The sequence below is a fragment of the Setaria italica genome, chromosome VI, assembly GCF_000263155.2.
Source record: "Setaria italica strain Yugu1 chromosome VI, Setaria_italica_v2.0, whole genome shotgun sequence".
Taxonomy (NCBI): Eukaryota; Viridiplantae; Streptophyta; class Magnoliopsida; order Poales; family Poaceae; genus Setaria; species Setaria italica.
In genome coordinates this window covers 22,683,586-22,710,905 of record NC_028455.1, presented here as the reverse complement: position 1 = coordinate 22,710,905, position 27,320 = coordinate 22,683,586, and the positions used below count along the sequence as shown (strand labels likewise).

Genomic DNA, 27,320 nt, shown 5'->3' with positions numbered 1-27,320 from the left:
TTACACAGCTAAATGCTGGAAAAGATATAGAATATACCAACATATACATGAATACTACAGTGTGTATATTTAGAAAGCAATAAACTTTTCTACTATACTCATCAAATAAAATTTCCACTATTCATGTTCCTCATGGTTTACGGAAGTGCATAGAACTGGTTAGTTAAAACAGTATCTCTGAAGATAACTATGGTTCAATGATAAATTACAATGACAACTAGGTTTAAGTTGTTAACCAATATTTTCAGTAGCATGGTAGAGGTATTGCAGCAACCAAGTACTGTAACCAGTTGGATTGTTTTTGTTCTAAGGAAATGTAAACAAGGAATTACCTGTACCATAGATACTTGTGTATGGATGATGTCGGTATAGGATATTAGTTTCCAGAGTTTTTTGGACTGCAGGAAGTCAATTTGGAGCATGTAGACACCAAAAACCGACCATAGCAACATCACATTAGTATCCTCAGCATACCCTAGTATCGACACCGGCCCAGGACCCATCCCATGAACCTTGCACAGATTATAAGTCTTCTGCAGCACCCATTGGGCAACACATTCCGAGCGGACCTTCCTCTCCCAGATCTGGAGGCTATCGCACGGTAGAATGGCAAGGCCAAGACTGCCGTCTTCTGTCAGCAAGATGTGACAACTGCCACCCCTTGAATCAGTTGCGCCGGGAGGCCACTCGATAAGATCTAGACTATGCGTTTCCAAATTAAACTCAAGAATGCCATACCCTCCTAGTCCTCTAGGCATCCAATACACTGCATTGCCGACAAGGGTGCCAGGATCAGTAACACAGTAAACCTTGAAGGGCACAGCTGCTGAGACAAACTCGCTCCAATTGCCTGTTTCCGACGAGTAAATGCAGGCAAACACTTTGTGTGTGATTGCTCGTAACGCCTACCAGGGCCACCTTGAAGGGGCAGCAGCTGAAACCGCCGTGCACGTGGCTGGGGTCGCCGGCAGCAGCGCAGAGCACCGCGCCGTTCCAGATGGTCCTCTCTTCGTTATCCAACTCTGGCGGAACGGCGACCACGATGTGGTCGCCTGGGAGGGGATCCCACAGAACAATCTCCTTCTTCATCTTGTTGAGGAGGAGCACGTTGTTGGGGATCGCTCAAAATAACGTTCAACCTCGAGGCAACCTGTTTCACTTTCGGGTCAAAACCTGTAACCTTGGGTAGGTCCTAAAGCGTGCGAGCTTCGGGTGAAACTTAAGGAAGGATGTTCTGCCGTTTCGTAACCCCTATCTCATTCACTAACAAAAATGGCTTCACCATTCCAAATGAGTCATGTCTATGCAGGATGACGAGATGGGAGCACCCGAGGATGAGCTACCGACAGGCGAAACCAAGAAAAGGTGAAGAAGCACCCGAAGCCAGAGGCGAGCTCTTTGTGTCGAAGCCATGAGAACCTAGAAGGACCCCGGAGGCGGCCGTATCCTTCGAAGCATCCGAAGCCATGTCAAACTTCGGATGCGAAGCTAGCCCGCCCAACGACGTGAACGACATGGTAGCGTGATTTGTTGAACCATGTGAGAGCGCAAATCACAGGGCTGTCGGGTAGCGAAGAAAACGTGACACTTTTGTGACCAATTTGTAAGGCATATTCTAGGAATGTAGTGGTTAAGAATAGGTAAATGGGTCATGTAAAAAGTTGTCTTAGGCACTATAAAAGGATAGCCTTGCCCCCTTGTAAATGGCATGTAAAACTATTGATACGTTAGCCACCTGAAATTTATCGTTCGGACCAAGGTCAAGAGGATTGCACGTTTTGATTCTACTCTGTATAGTGTTGTGCTCTGGACAAAGTTCTGACCAACATTTGGCACCCACCGTGTTGTTAAGCCATCAAGGATCCCACGATGCCACCACAAAGAAAGAAGAAGGCTGTTTCAGAGCCCGAAGTCATAGAGGAGCGACAACTTGTTTCGTCCGAACCAACACAACAAATTGGGATGGATAAGGAAGGGGGTTACAGGAGAATACAGGAGGTCCTACGTGCAAAGGCAATTGAAAGGGTCTTGTGATGCCTAGAGGGGGTGGGTGAATAGGCACACTTCAATTTTTTTCTGAAAATTCGCAGCGGCATTAGAACTGTCTGAACTTCCGACGCAGTGCTGGAACTTCCGGTACTGTGCCGCAACTTCCGACAGGTTAGAAGGAGCAGAGCGAAATTCAAAATGAAAGCTGATTCTACGAATTCTATTTGAATCAAAGTATTGTCAATAACATGTAGAGGCTACTCCAGGTGATGAGCGAGCTAGGAACTACACAAATAAGAAGATCGGATACGAACAAGCTTCTAGGGCACAAGATAGAAAAGAATTCAACAACAAGCGAGATAAAGATTTGTTACCGGAGTTCACTCTCACTAAGGGAGCTACGTCTCCATTGAGGAGCGCACAAAGAGCTGGGTCCTTACTAACCCTTTACCTCTCTCAATCAACCACAAAGGAAATTTAAGTCACTTACTATTGAATCCACAAAGGATTGGGTAATACAAACGCTCCCGGGCGCACCACACAAAGAGGGCGCTCAACGGGTGGCGCCTAGCTGTCTAGAAGCAAGCTTCAAGAGTAAAGAACACGAATCGGAGCCGGAGATGCTTGAGATGCTTCTTGAGATGAACTTATAGGACTTCAACTCAACCCTTAAGTCACACACCTTCTCAATCTCACTCTCACTCAAACCCTAGCTCAAGGACTCAAGGATTTGGCTCAAAGGGGAGGGAGGAAGTGAGGAATCAATGCTTGGGGGTGTTTGTCTCGAGTTAGGTCAGCAGCAAATGAAGGAGGGGGTAGTGGGGTATTTATACCCAGCCCCCAAAAACTAGCCGTTACTGTGCTGGTAATGTACCTGTCGGAACTTCCGACAGGGACACCCCATCTGGACAGAGAACTCCCGTCGGGAGTTTCCAGAAACTCCCGATGCCTGTCGGAACTTCGACATAGTGTTGGAACTTCCAACAGGGATCAACTAGGCAGACAGAGAGTCCCTGTCGGGACTTTCTGCAAACTTCCGATGCCTGTCGGAACTTCTGTCATAGTGTTGGAACTTCCGACAGGACCCGAAAATTTGAGGTTAAGGGTTGTGTCCGTGAGTGCTTTGTGTCTCTCAAAGTTTTGGTTAGCATCTCATTGAAACACCTTTGCATCCCTAAGCAACCCATCCGCATCCCTCTTTATAGTACGGCATTCCTAAACTCAAATTCAAAATAGAAAAGATGAATTAAATCTTCTTTTGAGCTCAACGCCGTCTTGCCTTTGTATGTTGTGCTTCTTTTAGAATTGTTTTGTATACCTTTGCCTTCTCTTGACCTTAAAATCTTTTAAACACTCGATAAGCGTGTTAGTCCCCTAATTGTGCGTGTCATCAACACCAAAACCCCCTTAGGGGGCCAAATGCACTTTCAATCTCCCCCTTTTTGGTGATTGATGAAAACACAATTAGAGCTCATAAGAGATACAAAACACTTTTTGATTGCAATTATATAGGTGAACTCCCCCTTAAGATGTGCATAAGTGTATTGATGGCCTCAATTGCCAAAATGCACAAATTAAGCGGGCTCCCCTATATCTTTGCAATTTTGGGGGTGCAAAGGTGTGATAAACATAGAACCGTGATGCATATGACAATATGAGGCACTTCAAATAAAGAGAAGAAAACAATACACCATCAAGGCCATAGATAAAGCAACACACATGGAGTTTAAACCACACTATCATACCAAATAAGTGCTACAAAGTTAAAGTTTTCACTTGGCATACCAAACATTACACCACACACAAATATCTTAAGTCCACAAGCCATACTAGAGAGATTTTTTTAAAGATAGATAGATCCCCATCACGATCCCCATCACATCCATGGTGAGCACCACTCCCCCTTTAGCATCAAGCGCCAAAAAGGGGAGGGCCCTTCCATGGGCCTTCACTCATCGTCGCCACCATCATCATCTTCCTCTTGCTCATCTTCATCATCTTCATCCCCTTCATCCCCTTCGGGGGTATAGGTAGCAGGGACGTCATCCTCCTCCTCCTCCTCCTCTTCTTCTCCTTCTTCTCCTCCACCAAAGATATCTTGCTCAACCCCATATCCACCTTGGGAAGCCCAAAGAAGATCGATGGCTGCCAAAACTCCTCCCATGGGTTGTAGAAAACCGGTGGAGGAGGGAAATCCATAGGAGCCCGAACCGGAGAGTGAGGAATGTCACTTTTGGCCATCAATTCTTTTTGCCTCCTCTCAATCTTTAAAAGTTCTTCATCAACGTGCTTCTTGTGGGCATAGATCTCATCCGCGTTATGTTTAGCCACATTGAAGCAAGCGAAGAGGTCTTGAGAGATAAAGCTTAGGATACCTTTCTTCTTAGGAGCACGAGGAGGACCCCTAGAGGTGGAAGGCCAGGAGGAGGATGGCTTCGTAGAGATCCCTTGAGAGGAAGAAGGACATTGAGCTTGAGATGGAGTTGGAGGAACATGAGGAGCCAAAGGAGGACCTTTGTGGAGGACGAACTGCATGAGCACCAATTCAGAGAAGACTCATAAGTTGACCTTTCTTGGGATGATAGATTTGATGTGCCTTGTCGGTCAAGATCTCCAAATGTGTCACCTCCTTGATCATAGCAAAGATGTATGGAGCATAGTGATAACTCTTTTTCGGGGAGTAGGAGCAAATGATGATTTCCTCCCAAATGAAGTCAAACACATTAAACTCACCCTTGTCCGGATGCATCCAAGCTAGCACATGTTGGAGATGTTGTCCGAGTCTCCAACCTTGGGGCAAATGGTATATCGGAAGTATTGATTCATGAGACGATAATATGGAGTCATTCCTTTGGTGGTGCCATGCTCAATAGGGCCATAGGTGGCATCATACATGAATGCCATCTCTCCATCCTCCAAGACATTCTCATCATGGATCTTGTGGTTGTGAAGATAGGGGCCTCCATATCCAAGTATGTGAGCAAAATGCTCATAGGAGACAGAGAGGGGCTTGTCTTGAAGCGTCCAATGCATCACCTTGTTGGGCCGATCAACATAGAGTGTTGCGTAGAATTGGGCTATCACCTCTTCATTCCAATCACAATTAAATTCCATGATCCTCTTGAGTTGCCGGTTGTGACAAGCATCATTCACTTGACCAACGACCTCCAAGTCCACATCAAAAAGATAGTCCCAATCAAATGACTTCATATCCGTGGTGGGATGTGACTTGGTGAGAATCACTGTCTCGTACCAATCAGCGTGAAATCTTAGCCAAAACCTCACATCTCCATGAAATTCTTTTTTGGTACTGGGAGATATAATCATAACGCAACTTGTACACCTTGTGCCTCCCCTTCATGTAATCCACGGGATGGACTTGATTATAACCTGGCAGCTCACGGCGGATGGGTTTCTTGAGCCTCAAGATGACTGACTGAAGTGCGTCCAAGTTGATGTCCTCGTTGTCATCCAAGTGACCGCCCGGAGCTAAAGCTTGCTTCATGCGAGGGCGAGGAGCTTGGCTTGATCCAGCAGCTATGCTTGGCTTGCCTCTTCCTCTAGCTCGAGTGGGGACCTTTGGCACGGCCTTGCGCTTTCCTCCCCTTTGAGCAATCGGCATGTTGTCCGAGTCGGTTTCGGAGTCCGACTCAATCTTCGAGATGTCCTCCTGCCTCTTGCTCCGCCTTTCACGAACCATCTAGTGGAAAGAATAAAGAATGGCCAAAAGATTAGAAAGAAGGACAAAGATTTGCAGGGTTGACTGACTCATGTTGGAACTTCCGATACTCTGTCGGATGTTCTAATAGAGGCTGAACGAACCCTAAATCCATGGAACTTGAGATATAACCATCCAATCTTTGAGATATCTAGGGAACAACATCTAAGATCAACCTACAGATGATTCCTAAGAGATGAGACTCTAATTCCTACGACATTGAGAGATTGGCCAACGGGATTTTTAAAAGTGTTACCTTGGAGATTTCCCGCGCGGATCAGGAGATTGAAACGGTGGATCGGAGGTTTCAAGATGCAAGCAATCCAATGGAGATGATCACTTGAAGATTACACGGTCCAAACTTGAGATCACTCGAAGAGTGGACAGGAGAGGGAAGGAGGGGCACCGGTTTGAGTATGGAAGAAAATAACCGTTGGAAGAGAAAGGCGTAAGGGGGTATATACATCCACGACCCCTATCAGAAGTTCCGACACAGTGTCGGAAGTTCCGACAGGGGGAAAGGTTTTCAACAGAGACTACCCCTCGGGAGTACCAGGAAACTCCCGACGCCTGTTGGAAGTTCCGACACACCGTCAGAAGTTCCGATAGGAGATGAAGATTTCTATAGAGAAGGCCTGTCGGGACTACCTGGAAACTTCCGACGCCTGCCAGAAGTTCCGACATAGTATCGGAAGTTCCAACAATGTCAAGAAAGTTCGAAAGAGATAGATTTGGAGGCATATTTTGGTTGAGATTTCTAGATAAATGGCTTATGGACACAAAAGACAACTTGACCCTAAAGTGATCAGCCAACAAACAACAATACAAAACAATGATCACTTGAGTCAAGTTATGATCTGAAGATCTAAGATCCAAGATTATGAAAATAAACACAACACAAGGAAATTCATTTTACCTATCTCGGCAACAATCAAAGAGTATGTGCAACAAGTCAAGCCAAGTTATGAGAATCCAAGATGTTTAGCTCACTCCTCAAAGCACAAAACCTTTACTCATCTAGAGGCTTAGTGAAGATATCGGCAAGTTGCCTCTCAGTGCTTACATGACGTAAAGTAATATCTCCCTTAGCCTCATGATCCCTCAAGAAGTGATGTCTAATATCTATGTGCTTTGTTCGTGAGTGTTGCACCGGATTGTTAGCTAGCTTGATGGCACTCTCGTTATCACACAAGAGTGAAATCTTACTAAACTCACACCTGAAGTCACTCAACGTTTGCTTCATCCACAAGAGTTGGGCACAACACGCACCCGCGGCCACATATTCGGCCTCGGCGGTGGATAAAGCAACCGAATTCTATTTCTTGGAGCTCCAAGACACCAAAGACCGACCAAGAAATTGGCAAGTCCCGGTAGTACTCTTTCGATCTACCTTGCAACCGGCATAATCCGAATCGGAGTAGCCAAGCAAATCGAAAAAGGAGCCCTTGGGATACCACAAGCCAAGGTTAAGAGTATACACTAAATATCTAAAGATTCTCTTAACGGCCATTAGATGGCATTCCTTAGGATTGGCTTGAAATCTTGCACACATGCACACACTAAGCATAATATCGGGCCTAGATGCACAAAGGTAAAGAAGAGAGCCAATCATGGAGCGATATACCTTTTGATCGACCGGCTTTCCTTCTTCATTGAGATCAAGATGTCCATTAATTGCCATGGGTGTCTTGATGGGCTTGGTGTCGGCCATGTCAAACTTCTTTAGAATATCTCTTGTATACTTTGTTTGACATATGAAAGTTCCTTCCTTCATTTGCTTGATTTGAAATCCAAGGAAGAACTTCAACTCACCCATCATGGACATCTCAAACCTCTTGGTCATCATGCTACTAAACTCTTCACAAAACTTCTCATTAGTAGAGCCAAATATAATGTCATAGACATATATTTGGCAAACAAATATATCTTTATCAACTTTGTGAATGAAGAGAGTAGAATCGGCTTTGCCCATCACAAAGCCATTCTTGAGAAGGAAATCCTTAAGGCATTCATATCATGCTATAGGTGCTTGCTTAAGCCCATAGAGCGCCTTATGGAGTTTTTACACATGGTTAGGATACTTGGGGTCTTCAAATCCTGGCGGTTGTTCAACATACACCAATTCGGATAGGGGGCCGTTCAAAAATTCAGTCTTCACGTCCATTTGATATAGCTTGAAATCATGGTGAGTAGCATAGGCAAGTAATATACAAATTGACTCAAGCCTAGCTACGGGTGCATAGGTTTCACCAAAATCCAAGCCTACAATTTGGGTGAAACCTTTTGCCACTAACCTTGCCTTGTTCCTTGTGACCACACTGTGTTCGTCTTGTTTGTTCCGAAAGACCCACTTGGTGCCGATCACATTTTGCTTTGGTTTCTCCACCAACTCACATACCTCATTCCTTGTGAAGTTGTTCAACTCTTCTTGCATGGCCATCACCCAATCCGGATCCTCAAGTGCTTCTTCTACCTTCAAAGGCTCCAAAGAGGAAATAAACAAGTAATATCCACAAAAGGTTGCTAAATGTGAATGAGTAGTTACCCCTCTTTGGATACTCCCAATGATGTTGTCAATGGGGTGATCCTGTTGAATACTTTGGTGAACTCTAGGGAAGAGCACTTGAGATTGTCATTGAATAGGTCCATCATTATGATCTTCAACTTGTGGCTCGTCACCTTGATGTTGACCACCTTGATCTACCCCTTGATCATTGCCATGACCTTGGTCGTCACCATGATCTTGACTTGGTATAGATCTTGATGGTTCTACTCTTGTTGATGATGATGGATCATTGTTGCCATCTTCTTCCAGAGGTTGGGCTTCAACTTCACGTGGCTTCACTTCACCTAGTCCCATTCTCATGATTGATTGGCTTGGTGGTTCTTCATCATTTACAAGGTCTTTATCAACTTGCTCTACTTGAGAGCCATTGGATTCATCAAAAGTCACGTCTACCATGATCTCAACACAACCGGTGGTTTTGTTGAAAACACGGTAGGCAAGTTTGTTAGTACCATAACCAAGTAGAAAGCCCTCATCAACCTTTGGTGCAAACTTTGAGCTTTTGGGTTTCTTGTTTGGTATGAAACATTTGCTCCCAAAAACTCTAAAGTAATGCACCTTGGGCTTGTTACCAGTGATTATCTCATAGGAGGTCTTGCCCAAGTATTTGTGGAGGTAGAGACGGTTGATGGCATGGCAAGCGGTGTTGATTGCTTCAGCTCAAAAAAATATCCGGCATCTTGTACTCATCAAGCATGGTTCTTGTGGCTTCGATTAAGGTTTGATTCTTTTGCTCCACAATTCTATTTTGTTGAGGCGTGTATGGAGCAGAGAACTCATGCTTGATTCCCTCTTCATTAAGAAACTGTTCAACGTTGGTGTTCTGAAACTCCGAGCCGTTGTCGCTTCTTATCTTCTTGATTTTCAACTCATACTCGTTTTGAGCTCTTCTAATGAATTTCTTGGTCACTCCTTGGGCTTCACTCTTATCTTGCAAGAAGAACACCCAAGTGAAGCAGGAAAAGTCATCAACAATTACAAGACCGTATTTGTTACCACCGATGCTTATGTAAGCAATGGGTCCAGACAAATCCATGTGTAGAAGCTTTAATGATCTTGATGTAGTCATGATGTTCTTGGCGGGATTTGGAGCGCCAACTTGCTATCCGGCTTGACATGCGCTACATATCCTATCTTTCTCAAAGACAACATTGGTTAGTTCTAGGATGTGATCGCCCTTTTGAAGTTTGGCCAAGTTCCTCATCCCAACATGGGCTAGTCGGTGATGCCAAAGCTAACCAAAATTAGTTTTTGCCACTAAACAAGTCTCGGGCTCAATTCTATCCGTTGTGAAATCAACAAGATAGAGTTTGCCTTTCAAGCGACCCATAAAAGCAATAGAGGAATCCTCCCTTCTTAAGGCGGTCACACCCTCATTAGTAAAGAGACAATTGTAGCCCTTCTCACAAAGTTGTGAGACCGATAACAAATTGTATCCTAGAGATTCAACTAAATAAACATTAGAGAGAGAGTTGTCATTTGAGATAGCAATGTTACCCATTCCAATCACATCTCCTTTGCTATTGTCTCCATAGACAATGCTTTATTTGGGTATGTCATAAAGCTCTAGAGATGTGAACATTTCCTTCTCCCCGATCATATGGTTTGAGCAACCGCTATCAAGGAACCATGAAGTACCACCGGAGGAGTAGGCCTACAAGACAAGTTAAGCTTGGAATTTAGGTACCCAAAAAGATTTGGGTCCTTGTTGGTTAGATGGGTAAACTTTTGGAACCCACACACTCCTAAAGATAGCTTTCTTAGTGTGGGCACCAACATACTTGACCACTATTTTACCATTGTGGTCCACTGTTACCATATAGTCGGTGGTGTAGTTGGATGATGGCTCATTTGCAACCACGTTGTTATTTGACCTAGTTATGGATTTCTCCATAACACTTACTTTGGTGGTTACACTGGCCATTGGTTTGTCTTGAGATGAGCTTGTCTTGACTTTGCCATGAGCCATGTCCATCAAATCACTAAGGGCACCCTTGCTAAACTTGATGACTTCCTTACCATTCATCACCTTGCGGTCACTTACCTTGCTTCCAAATGCTTAGGATGCCTTCCATCCTTGTACTTAATCTTAGGCTTGGGCTTGGTATTACCTTCATACCCTTGAGCTACCAACATGTTCAACCTTTTGATTTGAGCATCTTTGGCCTTGATTGATGCCTCTAGCTTAGCAAGGTTAGTAACACAAGCATTCACATCAACTTTATAGCATTTTGAGCATCCTTCACTAGTGGAGGCCTTGGAGTCAAGACTTGCCTTGATATTGGCCTTGGAGCTTTCCCAAAGAGCACTATAGTTAACTTCAAGGTCTTTGAATTTGACCGTCAAGCTTGAGAGGCTTTCTTGAAGTTCACTATGAATGGCCTTTAGAAGAGCTAGAGATTCATTTGTCAAATTAAGTTCCTTTGACATCCTCTCACGTGAATCATTAGCTAGAGAGAGGTCAATAGCTAATTTTTCACCTTTAGTCTTTTCCTCGGCTAGAGACTTCTCTAAGGCAAGGTTTCTCTCCTTTTCAAGGATCAGTAAGTCTTCTTGCCTATTGAGAGACTCTTTCTTTTTCTCCAACTTCTCCAATAGTTTTTTTAATTTCTTTATAGCCTTTCTTGCCAAATTCTTTTCTCATGTTGGCCTTAAGCTTTACTTCCTCATCATCTAGTTCATTTTGAGCATTACTTAAGATAGATGATGAGATTGACGAAGATGAGGAGGATGTGATGTTTGGTACCTTAGCACCCTTTGCCATGAGGCAAAAAGGAGTGTCATCTTCATTGTCGGAGAGGTTGTTGAAGATCTTTGTTTGTGTAGCGAGGTTGAGTATGGCAAGTGTTGCCATACTTTCTTTGTTATCCTCATCATCGCTTGAGTCCCACTCTTGGCCAACATGAGCTTGACCTTGATACTTCTTCTTGTAGTCTTTGCTCTTGTCCTTGAACCTCTTCTCTTCAAATTCCTTCTTTTTCTTGTGCGGGCAATCAGCGATGAAGTGACCAACTTCCTTGCACTCATAGCATCTTCTTTAGGAGGTCTTCTTCCTATCATCACCAAACTTCTTGAATGTCTTCCTCTTCAAGAATTTCTTGTAGTTTCTTATGGCGAAGGCGGTTTCTTCATCGGTGCTTCCTTCTTCACTTGATTCTTCATTCTTAGGTTTGAGAGCCTTGGGGCTTGGCTCGATCATTTGACTAGAGCTAGCATTGAGGGCTAAGCTCTTGTTCATCCTCATGCTAAGTGACTTGGCCACATCTCTCTCAACCAACTCTTGATGCAAGATTTCACCAAGGAGTTGATTAGGAGGCTTTGTCTTGAAGCTTGTATCTCTTCTATTCATTGTGGCAAGTGTTGGATTCCTTGGGGTGAACACTCTGAGCATTTTCTTTGTGACCTTGTGATCATCCCAATCCGTACTTCCAAATGTTCTAATGTCCGAGACGAGGAGCATTAGCCTATCAAACATTTGGGTGATCGTTTCTTCCTCTAGCATTATGAAGTGCTCTAGTTCTCCATGGATCAAATCCATCTTTCCTTCTCTTACTTGATCAGTTCCCTCATGAGCTTCCATGAGTGTGTCCCAAATGACCTTGGCAATTTCAATGGACCGAACTTTTTTGAATTCTTGCGCACACAATGAGCCGGTAATGACTCGTACAGCTTGAGCATTGCGGAAGTAGTCTTGAGCTTGTTCGGCTGTTGGTACTCCATTCTTGGGCGGCATCACACCTACAACCACAACTTCCCAAATAGAAGGGTGATGTCCGTAAAGGTGCATTTTCATGTCATAAGCCCACTTAGGATAATCCGTCCCATCAAAGTATGGCGGTTTCCCTAAGTGAATGAATTGAAATTGAGAGGAAGGATATTGAGAAGGAGGGTAGTTAGGAGGAACTTGGTGATATCCGAAGAAGGGGTGTTTTTCGCTTTCTTCCTTAATCTTCTTCGTCATCAACTTATTAGCTTTCTTCTCAATCTTGGCCTTTATCTTTTCTTTTCTCTTCTTTTTGGCCTCCAAGTCCTCCCCCTCAAGCTCATCGCTCGAGCTTGAGTCATCGCTTGAGCTAGCGATGTGAACGGACGGCGGTCGACTCCTTTGGAATTGGCTAAAAGGGTCAAGGTAGCCACCTCCATGACTTGTCGTTGCTCCAACGACAGCCGCGGCGGCAGCTGCAGCTCGAGCAGTGGCTTCTTCGGCAGCTCTGGCACCATCCCCACTATGTGACATGTTAGAAGGAGCAGAGCGAAATTCAAAATGAAAGCTGATTCTGCCAATTCTATTTGAATCAAAGTATTGTAAATAACGTGTAGAGGCTACTCCAGGTGATGAGCGAGCTAGGAACTACACAAATAAGGAGATCGGATACGAACAAGCTTCTAGGGCACAAGATAGAAAAGAATTCAACAACAAGCGAGACAAAGATTTGTTACCGAAGTTCACTCTCACTAAGAGAGCTACGTCTCCGTTGAGGATCTCACAAAGAGCCGGGTCCTCACTAACCCTTTACCTCCCTCAATCAACCACAAAGGAAGATTGAGTCACTTACTATTGAATCCACAAAAGATTGGGTAATACAAACGCTCCTGAGCGCACCACACAAAGAGGGCGCTCAACGAGTGACGCCTAGCCATTTAGAAGCAAGCTTCAAGAGTAAAGAACATGAATTGGAGCCAGAGATGCTTGAGATGCTTCTTGAGATGAACTTCTAGGACTTCAACTCAACCCTCAAGTCACACACCTTCTCAATCTCACTCTCACTCAAACCCTAGCTCAAGGACTCAAGGATTTGGCTCAAAGGGGAGGGAGGAAGTGAGGAATCAATGCTTGGGGGTGTTTGTCTTGAGTTAGGTCAGCAGCAAATGAAGGAGGGGGTAGTGGGGTATTTATACCCAGCCCCCAAAAACTAGCCGTTACTGTGCTGGTAATGTACCTGTCGGAACTTCCGACACAGTGTCGGAACTTCCGACAGGGACACCCCAGCTGGACAGAGAACTCCCGTCGGGAGTTTCCAGAAACTCTCGATGCCTGTCGGAACTTCGACACAGTGTTGGAACTTCCAACAGGGATCAACTAGGCAGACAGAGAGTCCCTGTTGGGACTTTCTGCAAACTTCCGACGCCTGTCGGAACTTCTGTCATAGTGTTGGAACTTCCGACAGGACCCGAAAATTTGAGGTTAAGGGTTGTGTCCGTGAGTGCTTTGTGTCTCTCAAAGTTTTGGTTAGCATCTCATTGAAACACCTTTGCATCCCTAAGCAACCCATCTACATCCCTCTTTATAGTACGGCATTCCTAAACTCAAATTCAAAATAGAAAAGATGAATTAAATCTTCTCTTGAGCTCAACGCCGTCTTGCCTTTGTATGTTGTGCTTCTTTTAGAATTGTTTTGTATACCTTTGCCTTCTCTTGTCCTTGAAATCTTTTAAACACTCGATAAGCATGTTAGTCCCCTAATTGTGCATGTCATCTACACCAAAACCCACTTAGGGGGCCAAATACACTTTCAACTAAAAGCAAACATCGCACATCACGCCTCCAACAAAGACTAGCCATAAGTACAAATAGAAGATGAACACCAATGTGACTTAGAGGATGAGCTAGCTTCAGTCCTAAGGCAACTGGAGCAAGTGAAAAGGTAGAAAGAGAGTTTCACACAACAACTACAAGCTCAGAGAGAAGCAGCAGATAAACTTGCCATGTTGAACGAAGCCAAGAAGCAATTGGAACAGCTGCAGAGAGAACTAAAAGAGCTAGAATACCTACAAAGCACACCACAGCAACCGGTACCACAGCCTGCACAAACCTGCAACACCAACGCCACTCGCGTGATATTCACAAACCATAGCTTCGGCTCGCAGGAGACACCACCAACTTTGAGCTTCTATGCAACAATAGACAAGACCTCGCCATTGTACGTCGCACTATAGATAGCTCCATGGCCACCCACTTATAATGCAGTAGCGTTGCCCAAATTCAACGGTCAGTCTGACCCTCACCAGTTTCTCATGAAGTATGAAGCTGCAGTTGCCTCGCCGGGGGCGGGGGGGGGGGGGACGACATCGTGCTAGCGAATTCATTCATTATTGCATGTGAAGGAGCTGCATTGAATTGATATTCCTTGCTTCCACCATAGTCAGTGCACAGCTGGGCTGATTTGAAAGCGAAGCTAGCCTAAAACTTTCAAGGTTTCCACCAAGCTATGACTGATGTGGGAGACCTTTATAGCTTCAAGCAGAAAGACAAGGAACCTCTGGCAAGTTACGTCAAAAGATTTGTTCATGTCAAAGCATAGACGTCGCATGTCGCGGACAGTGTTGATATTTCAGCTTGCATTTTAGGGCTCAACCCCGGCCCAACTGCCTTGAAGCTATCAAGAAAGCCACCGAAAACAATGGAAGCCCTATTCGTGAGGCTAGAGAAATATTGCAGGTCAGATGAGGACCATAGACGAAGGGTTGCACAAAGAAACCAAGAGAGATAAATGGACAAAGGGAGAAACTGGCAAGGTTCGCCATATAACAGCCAGCGCCAAGCCAACCAAGTGATGGCAATCGAGGGCAACCACGCACCCAACCAAAACCAAAACTAGAACTACAACCAAGCCCAAAGCCAACACCGCCAAAATCACACCAACTTCGGCAACAACCACAGAGGTGGGCACAATGGAAAAGGAAGAGGGCGAAACAATGGCCTCAGAATTCGAACAACAAAACCAGGCAACCAAGACCATATCACTGCATATTCCTTGGAAACCAGCTCAACCACGCAACAAACTGGTGCCCCATCACTTTGGAAGTAAACGCAAAAAGAGCGGCAGAAAAGAAAGCGGCCAAGGAGGCAGATCAAGCGCCTAAGACTATACATCACACAACCTTTTATCCACACCCACTATACTATCCAAACCCAACCAGCTTCGCACCCTTCTAGCCAACTACGACCTGGCAACCTTCGACCCAATTTCAACCCCAAGCTCACCAAGCACCGCAAGCCACAAATTTTGCACCACACCAGCCTCGCCACGAAATACCCCTACCACCACCAAACATCCTGAATGAAATTCCAAAAGCTGAGCCAAACCCACCGAACAACAATCCTAGCTCATTACCTACCTTCGGCATGATAATGCCAATATCAGGGGGGTTTGCGCAGTTGGGAAATCACAAGGACAGCTCAAATGCCCTACCAACTTATGGCATGATAATGCCAATCGCCAGGGGCTCCGCTCATGAGTTTGAAAATAAGAGGCAGAGAAGAGATTATTTTAGGCAAGTGACCACTATCATACCTGACAGACCTTCAACAAAGCCAGAATGGGCGCATGTGCCAATCACTTTCACTGAGGAAGACTTCAAATTGAAGACAACCTCACACAACGATGCCATGGTAATTGACGTCATTATTGCTGGTTGGAACATTGGGAAAGTTCTGGTGGACAATGACAGTTCCGCAGACATCATCTTTGCTAACACCTTCAGAGAAATGAAGATTGATCAGCACTTACTCCAACCAGCAGAGGTCCTGCTTCTCAGCTTCGGGGAAAGACCTGTCAAAGCCTTAGGCAAAATCTCGCTCCAAGTCTCCTTTGGAAATTGAGACAACTCAAGAACGGAGCACATCACCTTTGATGTAGTTGAAATGTACTATCCCTACTTTGCCATCCTGCCGAGGCTCCATTAACAAGTTTGATGTGGCCTTCAAATATCTTTTTGTCTGCATGAAAATAGCAGCATCGGGGGAGTCATCACAGTTTATGGTGACCAACAAATAGCAAGGAACATAGAGAAAGGTGGGACTCTGGGCCAAAACAATGTCCATCACCTCGCATCCACAGAAGTTGAAGAAAAAGAGAAGAAAAAGCCTTATGTCGAGCCCAAAAGAGACAAAGAAAAAAGTAAAGATCAGCGCAGATGGTGAGACTAAAAAGGTCCTACTGGATGGTTACATTGAGGGTAGATATGTTACAATCGGAGCTAACCTCGAGCCAGAGGAGGAAAAATAATTGATCGAGTTCCTGAACAGGAATAAGGATGTCTTCACTTGGTCCGCTAGTGATCTCAAGGGGGTGGATAGAGAGGTAATTGAACACATCCTCGACATCAGACCCAGTGCAAAGCCAAAGAAATAAAATCTAAGAAAAATGTTCAACGAAAAAGCCCAAGCTGTGAAGGCTGAAGTAGACCAATTACTCGAAGCTAACATCATCAGGCCCATTGTTTACCCAGAATGGTTGGCTAATACTGTTCCGGTACAAAAGAAAAATGGAAAATGGAGAATGTGCATAGACTTCACCGATCTGAACAAGGCATGCCCAAAAGACGACTACCCCTTGGAGAGGATAGATAAAGTAGTGGACGATGCTGTTAACAGCGAAATGCTTTCATTACGGGATCTATTCTCGGGTTATCACCAAATCAGGATAAAGAAGGAGGACAAGGGGAAGACAGGTTTCGTGACACCATTCGGAACTTTTTTGCTTCGTCAGAATGCTGGAGGGGCTAAAAAATGCAGGCCAAACTTTCTCAAGAATGACTGCCATCGTTCTAGCCAGTCAGCTTCGCAGAAACATACTAGCTTACGTTGACAACATAGTCATCAAGAGCGACAGGAGGGCTGATCACATACGTGACCTCGTGGAAACCTTCGCCAATCTAAGGGTAGCGAATTTGAAACTAAACCTAGAAAAGTGTGTGTTCGGTGTATGGCAAGGCAAAGTCTTGGGTTGCGTGGTCACAACTAAAGGCATCCAAGCTAACCCTAATAAAATCCAAGCACTAGTGGATATGAAGGAGCCAACCTCTGTGAAGGATGTACAACGGTTGACAGGAAGAGTCGCAGCGCTTAATAGGTTTATCCCTCGTGCAGCAGAACGAAGTTTACCGTTCTTCAAGGTTCTACAAGGCTCAAAAAATTTTGAATGGGGGGAAGAGCAGAGCAAGGCATTTCAAGAGCTCAAAGACTAACTTCAAGCCATGACAAAGTTGTGCCCTCCTGAGCCAAAATTGCCATTACTGCTCTATGTTTCAGCTTCGAGCACAGCGGTCAGTGTCGCCCTAATTCAAGAAAAAGAGATGGATGGCAAGCTTAAGCAAATTCCAGTCTACTTCGCATCAGAAGCATTGTCTAGCTCGAAGCTATTTTATTGGGAACTCGAGACAATTGCTTACGCAGTAATCATGGCAGCGCGCAAGCTGCGACATTACTTCAAGGGTCACAGAATCATAGCTGTCATGAACCAATCCCTTCATGACCTTTTCTCAAATAGAGAAGCATCGGGCAGAATCACTAAATGGGCATCAGAGCTGTAAGAGTTTGTAGTGGACTTCGAAAGAAGAAGTGCTATAAAATCACAAGTCCTAGCTGACTTCGTCATCGACTGGACCTCCCCTTGCATGAGTCAAGATGAAATTGAGACCCCATGGGTCATCTGCTGTGATGGTGCCTGGTGTAACAAAGGAGCCGGGGTGTCAGCTATTGTAACCTCGCCTAGTGGCGTCACCATACGATATGCCGCGAGGCTACAATTCCCAAGTGACGTAAAGTCTACCAACAACACTACAGAGACGAAGCACTTTTGCTAGGGCTGAGAAAAATGAAAGCTCTAGGGCAACAAGTTTTTGTAATAAAAATAGACTCCAAAGTGATCAAGGAGCACATAGAAAAGGAAAGTGAGGCTAGGGAACCAGAGTTGATAAAGTACCTTGCTGCAGTTAGAGCGATGGAGAAGTATTTCAGAGGCTTTATAGTTCAACACATCCCAAGGTTAGCAAATGATGAGGCAGACAAACTAGCCAAGGCAGCAGCTCAAAACGAGTCAATTCCACCAGATGTCTTCTATGAAGTCATCATCACACCATCAACAAAAGAGCCAGCTCTGAAAGTTGTAAGTGCAATACAGAGCTTCGATTGGAGGGCCCAAATCATGGCTTACATAAAAGGGTACTTTGAGCCTCACGACGAGGTTGAGCTGGCTAGGCTAAAGCAGAAGGCTAGAGGATACGTGATTATAGAGGGCAACTTGTTCAAGGTAGGAATCTCAATGCCTTGGCTTTGCTGCATCGACACAGAAAGCGGGAAGGAGCTGTTAGCCGAAATTCACAAGGGCTTCTATGGATCGCACATCGAATCCAGAGAACTCGTAAGCAAGGCCCTGAGGCAAGGATTTTACTGGCCCACAGCTGCCCATGATGCACAGGAACTTGTCTAAGGTTGCGAAGCTTGCCAAAAAATGGCAAACCAAGGCCATGCTCCATCTCTCCGAATACAGCTAATCCCACTGACATGGCCTCTTCAAAGATGGGGAATGGACCTCGTCGGTCCTCTCCCAACAGCTCAAGGCAATTGCAAGTATGTGGTAGTAGCAGTGGACTAATTCACAAAATGGATCGAAGCCAAGCCTCTAGCAACAATAACCTCGGCAATAGTTCAAAGATTCTTCTGGCAGAACAGCATCTGCAGGTTCGGAGTACCCAGGGAGTTAACTGTGGACAACGGGAAGCAGTTCGACTGTCAAGATTTAAGGGAATTTTGTGCCAGCCTCGGAACAAAGGTGAAGTTTGCTTCAGTTTACCACCCTCAATCAAATGGAGTAGTAGAAAGAGCTAATGGCCTCATTTTCTTAGCAATCAAGAAGTGCCTCTTCGATCAGAAAAAGGGCAAATGGGTCGATGAATTACCAAAGGTAGTCTGGTCGCACAACACCACAGAGTCTTGGGTGACGGGTTTTACACCTTTCAGACTACTATTTGGCTTCGATGCTGTGACATCAGAGGAAATAAAAAATGGCAGCCTAAGAGTGCTACGCTCCGAAGACATACAAGACGCAGTCAAAATTGAGAAAGACATGATCGAGCTTGAAATACTGCAAGCTTCGGACAACATTGACGAATATCAAAAAGAAACTAGAAGATGGAGGGACAAAAAGGTCATCCAGAGGGACATCAAAGTTGGTGACCTCGTCATAAAAAGGAAGAAGAACTGGAAAAATCCAGGAAAACTCCAAGAGTCTTGGGAAGGGCCATACATTGTCACAAAGAGCAATAGACCAGGATCGTTCCACTTAGCGGACCAGCTCGGCACGGATCTACCGCATCCTTGGAACATCGACAGTCTCCACAAGTATTACCCATAAAGCTTCACTCACTTTTCCTTTGGGCTGTGGAACTATAAACAGCGCCGAAGGTAAAAGACTTTACTTTTTAAGCAACCTTTCAGTTTTTATCGAGACTGGACTGTACTCCTTTCCTTGCTAGAGGGGCTCCGTTCTGGAAGCAAGATTTTTAATGAGGCAGATCCATGTAAAGTTATCATCATTTAATGAAATTGAATTTCCCCTCTGATCTTTGATTCAGTGCAACAACAAGTTGCGGGCAAGAATGTGCGCTCAACACAAAGTCTTAGGTACAAAAACAAGTTGTTTAGCCTCGCACAGTCCGACAAGTTTGAGCCTCTATTTAAGAGAGCTCCGTGCAAATAAGTTTCTAAGCCTCGTGCATCAGTGCGGAGGCAAACTTGCGCTTAACACGAAGGCTCAGAAGCAAGTTATCTAGCCTCGCACAGTCGTGCAAATCAGAGGCAACACCTTTATTTAGGCCTAATGTCAATGGCTCTGTAATATAAGCTCAATACAGCATATCTCCCCTATTAAGTACTTTCATTCAGAATCCAGCTTCAACCCTAAGCTGGTTCTATCACAACAAGCTACTAATGCTACTCTTCTGAAACCAGCCATAGGCAAGCCCTCCCTGTGTGCGCGAGCAGCCGGGGGGGTGATGTTTTTTCCAAAAAACTTGAGTCCTGCCCTCTGCACAGGAAGTCTTGCCTCCGCAAGTGCGTACAATTCTACAGCCATAACAGAATCTTCTTTTTGATGCCTCTCACATAAACATCATTTCACTCAAATTTCTGCAGCTCCGTATGAAATGCAGCGACTCAAAGTGTTTCCTTTCACTTGAAAAAAGTTAAGGAGGGGTGATGTTTTTTCAGAAAGAACGCGGAAAGCCGCCCTCACCAGAGGACAGCCTCGGCCAAACTCTCTCTCTCACGCGAGTGCAAAGGGGGGGTGATGTTTTTTCTCACATGCTAAGTCCTGCCCTCTCCGCGAAGAGCCTAGCCTCGCTAGACCTTCCCAACTCCACCAGTGCAATTGAACTCTACCTCATCTACATCCAAGGTTATACAGTTTCCTCCAAAACACAACATCTCAAAACAACTGCCGCGAGTCCCTCAATTCACCAGACAAGGTTAAGCGAGGATGACATTTTCCTAGATTCAGAACGGCAACCAAGAGAAGAAACTTCAGGCGAAGACCTCACCGCTCAGCTGAAAGACTATTCCCAACTACTTAAAACGATCTCGACTCCCGCAGTATCATGGTTGAAGCAACTGAAAGTTGCAATATCAACTGAGCTTTCATCTCCCTAAGTCAACAAAACTCGTAGCCAATTTTCTATCGACTTATCTCTTCACTCGCAAAAGAGCCCTTTCTCTTTCCCTCCAAGAGGCAGGAGAGGCATGGCGTTTCTTCAAGCCAGAACTCGTGTGGCACAACTAACCGAGAGAGCAAGCTTCGTTCAAAACTTTATTTTTTGCTTCAGCCCACCCAAGTTCGTGTTTAGGTTGTACGCCCCAAAGAGCCACCTAAGTTTACGGCAGCAAAAGATTGCCGTGCTACTCGAGCTATTACTCACCATGGATCAACAAACCTCAAGACAACAACTCACGGTTGCAGCACGCACAGAATTTCACCTAAAGCAAAAACTCGTAGGTGGCCAGCAATCGACTTAGCTCTGAAGCTATGGATACCACCCTCTAGTAGTTTCCCCCTAATGCGAAACCGCAACGAGAAACTCAAAAACAAACGAAATATCAAATAAGTGAAAAAACAGTTAACCCCACCAGGATGGTTTACAACCAGTACACAAAGGTTTACCAAGTTTTTTCATAGAATTACATCAAGTGCCACAAAGGTAGAAGTTTCGTCATAAAAGCTCTAAGCTTGTTTTCCTTCCTTAGTCTTTTCTTTCTCCTCATGCTCTTGTCTCGCCTGGTCTCCTGCCAACCTATCCCTAGCAAGTTGCTTAACATGTTCTTCGCAAGAGGCTAGCCAAAGGCGCTTGAACATCCTCAACTTCGCAATGTTCACATTTTTGGAGACTCCCACAGCTACAAGCTCCGCAGCCGTGGGAACAGCATAACCGTCACACGCGAAGGTTAGAAAGTGTTCGCACCCCTCTTTCTCAAGAAGCTGAAATATGCTATCAAAATAGAAGGATACGGAGTATTCGTTTAAACCGGCCATAACCTCAGGAAGAACCTCGAATTCTTCTCTCATCCAGTCAAAGATCTTCACAACATCTCCGTCATTGGGAAAAGGAATAGGCTCAGCACCATAGATCGAGAGAGCAGCCTTGTACTCTTTATAGAGCTCAGCAAATTTCTCTTCAGAAGAACCTCAGCTTCCTTTATGAATTTGGTCTTTTCCTCAAGCTCAGGGACCATAACTTGAATACATTTAGCCTGCTCCGCAATAGTCCGGGCATCCTTATCACCAGCAGATCGAAGGTCTTCAATAATCTTAGCATTATCCTCCAATTTCTCCTTGAGTTTCGCGTTCTCATCCTCAAGTTTCTCCATTTTGCCCCGAGTTCCTCACATATTTTCATCAGTAAATTGTTGTTCTTTTGTAGCTCGGAGTTAAGCTCCTTAACCTCGTCCTTCAAGCTATGCAAAGTCTTGTTTTCTTTCTCAAGATCTGCAACCCTTGCTTCGAGCGTGGATACCCTTTCCATTCGGGCAAGCACGTTTTTTTCCTCGGCCTCTATCTTTTCTCTGGCAACAGCGCTTGCTATAGCAATCTGCACAAACCATCCCCTAGCCAGTAAGATAGGGCGACAAGGCTAAACATGGCGACATAAAAGGACAAAACTTTCAAACATACCTTTTACCCAAGGTCAGCACCTAACCTCGCAAGGTCTCCGTCCCCCAAGCCCTTAACCAGCTTTAAAAATTCTGACATCAAACACGTTCAAGTTTTAGAGTACGAAGACTTCGAAAATAAGGAAAAGAGAAAGCATGAACACTCGCCTCCATAGCATGAACACTCGCCTCCATAGTTGAATGACTTCTTGCCATCTTCGCTTCCATCCAAAACTTTGCCTCTCTCGCGAATCACAACAGGCATAATACCCTTCCCCACGGTAACCTCAGAAGGACCTCGAGTGCTCGCCTCCCCAACAATATCTGCGCTTTGGTTCCTCACAGTCGGGTTAGATCCCTACACCAAAGGCAAGTGATAGGGGTTGTAATCTTCACCTACCCCCCGGGCATGGGTCGCGATAACCTCTTTTCTCATATTGGTCCCGAAAACCTGGTTAAAGCCTTTCAGCTTTGTTGGCAGCTCAGCATCTGCAGGGTAATGTTTAACCTTTAGCTTCAGATGAGTTTCCCGATACTTTTCACCAGGAGCACTAATGGTTTCATCCAATGTCGTTAAAAATTCATACAAAGCACCATCACACCTAAAGAACCTTAACCTAGGTAGGGATGGCAATGGAGCGGGTCGGGGCTTAGTGAAGCTTCCACGAGCCCACCCTTGAAACCCGAACAGTAAACCCGCCTTGAACTTGAAACCCTATTCGGGTGGAAATCCTACCCCGACCCCGAAACCCATGGGTGCTCGAAACCCGGTGGGTCCTCCGACACCCGAGCCATCCCTAATGGGCTCCCCGTCACCAGTGTTGCCCCCAGGTGCTGCCGCCATGGCCGTGGGGTCTGTGTCGCCGTCATCACGGGTGAGGGGCTAAGCCACCGAGGGGTGCGGGCGATGCTCTGAGAGAGAGAGAGAGAGAGAAATAAGTTGTGGCCCCAAGGGGGCTCCGCTAGCCGGCCTCCTCAAGAAGCTCGTCGCTGTGCCGTCCTCCTCCGGGGCCACACCCATCGCCGCCCTCATGCTCCGCCCGGCATCTGTCGCCGCTGCCCACCATCTCTTCAGCACCGGGGGGGAGGGTCCGCCGTGGGGTGAGGGCGTGGGGCGCGGGCAAGGGCGACGGGCACGGGCGGCCGATGGTGCTTGCCGCTCACACGAGACGAGGCGAAGGGGGCAACTGGCGAGGGCCACGGGCGGCCAGCGCCTGGGCCTAGCAGCGCTCGCGGGCGACTAGCGGGACAAAGTGGCAATGGGCGCGGGCGGCCGGCACCTGGCGGAGGCGGACTGGGCGAGGGAGACAGGGGCGACCGCGTGCGGCACACTGAGAGGGAGATGGGGAGAGTCTGATCCAAGAGTGGGAGAGTCAGTTATATAGCTAGGGTTGTGTTGTTGGGCTGGACTATTTGTTTGGGTCGGAGCCCCGTGGGTCACCCACGGGAGGGAGAAAAAACCCACCCCCGTACCCGCCAACTATCGAGGCCCTGAACCCGAGACCCGCAGGATGGATTCCGGACCCGCCCCCACTCCCACCCCCATCGGGTCTAAAACCCGTGGGTCTCGGGTCCAGACCCGCCCGATTGCCATCCCTAAACCTAGGCAAGCGAATAGCCACCTCATTACCTACCTTAACTACTTTGGAAGAGGGGTCCTTCAGGTCCTTAGTAATAGCATTGATCACCTTTTCTTTCGCACGCGATAGGTTCGCCAAGATTCTCTCTTTCTCTGTGCAAGGTTCGGGTCCTAGCGGAGCGGACGCCTCCTCGGAAGAACTTGCTACGACAACAGTCTGGTCGGCCGTGTCCTTGGGCGCAGATGTAGGGGCGGAGCTCGGTTCCACATCTACATCAATTGCATCACTAATAGTCACGGCACGAATAAACGGAGGCTTCGCCCTGGGATTCTTAGTTTTCTTCCCGTTGCAGCAGTTTTAGCCTCGGACACAGAGGCGACACGAGGTGGCCATACAGAAACCAGGATAACAAGTTTTGGCTCAGCTTTGGAAGAGCTCTGTTTGGCGCCCATGGTGACGATAAGGGCTGCCGAAGTCCTAGCAACACTAGAAGCGCTTGGTGTGGTTTTCTCTTTCTTCTTTTGCGCCTCGAGGCTAGAGGTTTTCAGTTTTTCCTTGGCCGCTTTGCGTATGATCGCAGACTGGCCAGTGGCCTGAGAGGAGTTGCTCTCAAGCTTCCTTTTCTTCCTAGCACCACCATTGCCAGCCCCACGAGATGTCTTGCCAGCAGTATGCATACGGGGCCGCACTTCAATGTTGAATGCCTCGAATATTTGGTTCACCCAAACCTCGTGTTTCACAATTCTATTCAGCGACTTCATTTCAGATTTCGAGACTGGACCGATAATGTTGATAGCATGCCTCTCAACCTCTTCAACATAAATAGCATCAACCAACTCTGGTGGCATATCAAAGTCGATAACTGGATAGGGCATTGGGCTGTTCTTCAATGGAACTTGCTTCATCTGAAGATCAAACGGTCCCCAGCCCTCAGACAGCGGCCACAGGTTGCACGCAAGAAACTCCTCTACAATGTCTCGCCCTGAGATTGAGCCTGAAGCTGCAAGGAAGGTGGTTCCGCACTTCTTGACCGCTTTAGACCTCGTGAACGAAGGAGTAGTGGCAATGTCCATAGGGCCCAATGGAGCATAGAAAGGGTGAATTTGGTGGCCATCTGCATAAGTTCCAACCATTTCCACCATCATGTAAAACTAGTGATGAAGCCAGTCATGGTCCCACCAGTTTTCAATGCGAATGATAGCTCAATCCTTTTTATGTTCTTCTTTTCGTTTTTACTCCGAGTATTAAAGGTACAACAACCAAAGTGGTTCTCGTACGTATCAGGCTCGCCCTCGAAGACAACTTTTTTCTTCTGAACATGCAATTCAAAGAGCATTGCAAAACCATCAACATCAATTTGCCCGCCGAACGTCCGTTGCACCTAGTAGAACTTCGATAGGGCAACGAAAGAGTTCAGGGTAAGATGGTGCAGCTTCGCCCGGAAACGGTCCAGTATTTGGGGAAGCGTACTGTCAAACGGGAATCGGAGACCAGCAGTGAAGAAATCCCTAAAGACGATAGCCTCGTCATGTTTTGGCTCAGGAACCTCCTCATCGCCAGATGCCCTGCCAACTCCTCTGGAAAAATATCTTTTCTTCTCTAAAAGTTTTATCATCTTCTCTGTGACCCGAGATCGTCCGAAGTGCATGGTGGGAACAAGCACTTCTTTTCCAGGCACCAGCTCAGTTACATCCGCCTCAACTCCCTCGAGGTCCTCACCGCCCCCTTCAGACTCGTCACCTTTACTTCCCTCAGCTTCGTCCCCGTCGCCTTCGCCACCTTCGTTGTCCTCGGAGCTGAATTCGGAAAGCCCACTGCTAGATGATTCCTCACCACTAGAACTAGAGCCTTGGGCCTCAACATTAGCCTTTCCAATCTCTCCTTCTTCCGAAACCTACTCAATGTCAATATCCTCGGATAGATCCGCCTTCTCGGCTTTGTGGCGAGACCCGGTCTGATCAACGATCTCTTTTGCAGACATGAATTGGGCGGTGTGCCTAATACAAGCCACCTGAAAGCACAAACCAGCAACCTTAACCAGCTAAAAAGCCGACAACTGAGCCCAAAGCCTTTCCAGGAGTCAGGCAGCTTCGCTTACCTTCCAAGACAACAAGGCCAACGTCGTCGTAGCAAAACACTCAGCGAACCTCGCGTATCTCCAAAGCACTAGAGTGCGGAGTAACCTTGTAACAGCTTGCAACCTCGATAGTAACACAAGAAAGCAATCCGACCCCCCTATTTATAACCGCGGTAAAAAAACACCGGTAACCACGCTGGACTACAGAGTGTCAACCAATAGAAACATGCCACGTCGCAAGAAAAGGCTAACCAGTGGCTCGACTTGAACTGACACTCGAGGGTGATGTTTTTTGGGTGGATCTTTGTTTCGCGGGTTCGGTCGTCGGTATCTAGCCTCGCCCATGAGGGGCTACTATTGGGGATTGCCCAAAATAACGTTCAACCTTGAGGTCGTGCGAGTCGCAGCCTATTTCACTTTCGGGTCAAAACCTCTAACCTCGGGCAGGTCCTAAAGCGTGCGAGCTTCGAGTGAAACCTAAGGAAAGATGTTCTGCCATTTCGTAACTCCTATCTCATTCGCTAACGAAAATGGTTCGCCATTCCAAATGAGTCATGTCTGTGCAGGATGACGAGATGGGAGCACCCGAGGATGAGCTACCGATGGGCGAAACCTAGCAGAGGTGAAGAAGCACCCGAAGCTAGGGGCAAGCTCTTTGTGTCGAAGTCATGAGAACCTGGAAGGACGCTGGAGGCGGCCATATCCTTCGAAGCATCCGAAGCCACGTCAAACTTTAGATGCGAAGCCAGCCCGCCCAACAATGTGAACGACATGGTAGCGTGATTTGCTGAACCATTTGAGAGCGCAAATCACGGGGCTGTCGGATAGCGAAGAAAACGTGACACTTTTGTGACCAATTTGTAAGGCATATTCCAGGAATGTAGTGGTTAAGAATGGGTAAATGGGTCATGTAAAAAGTTGTCTCAGGCTCTATGAAAGGATAGCCTTGCCCCCTTGTAAATGGCATGTAAAACTATTGATACGTTAGCCACCTAAAATTTATTGTTCGGACCGAGGTCAAGAGAATTGCACGTTTCGATTCTACTGTATAGTGTTGTGCTCTGGACAAAGTTCTGACCAACACACGTGACCGTGGCGACAACCATAGATTCTCCACTTGTCCCCACCGCCCAAGCCATCGCTGACTGGCGGATGGAAGTGCTCGGTTGGGATCAGATCCGGCGTATCCATAACAGACCTGAAGAAGGGGTAGCCTGTGTGGTCCTCAAAGACGCCGATGAGGGGAGGGGGGGGTTCTGGTGGCGGGCGAGGAATCGGCGGTGAAAGTTGGGTTCAGCGACAAGGCGGCGCCAGCGCTTGCAGATGAGCGAGGCACAGGGGAGCGAGGAGGGCTGTGGTGGGAGACGGAGGAGGATCTCGGAGAGGAGATTATCATCGTCCGGCAAAGTCACCGGCACGGCAGGCCGGGGGCATGGGCGGGTGCTGCTGCGGTGGCGGCGTGTCAT

At 46.5% G+C, this 27,320-nt stretch overlaps 1 pseudogene; it reads right to left on the bottom strand.

Annotated features, from left to right (window-relative positions):
* LOC105914578 lies at positions 1-27,320 on the bottom strand (annotated as a pseudogene).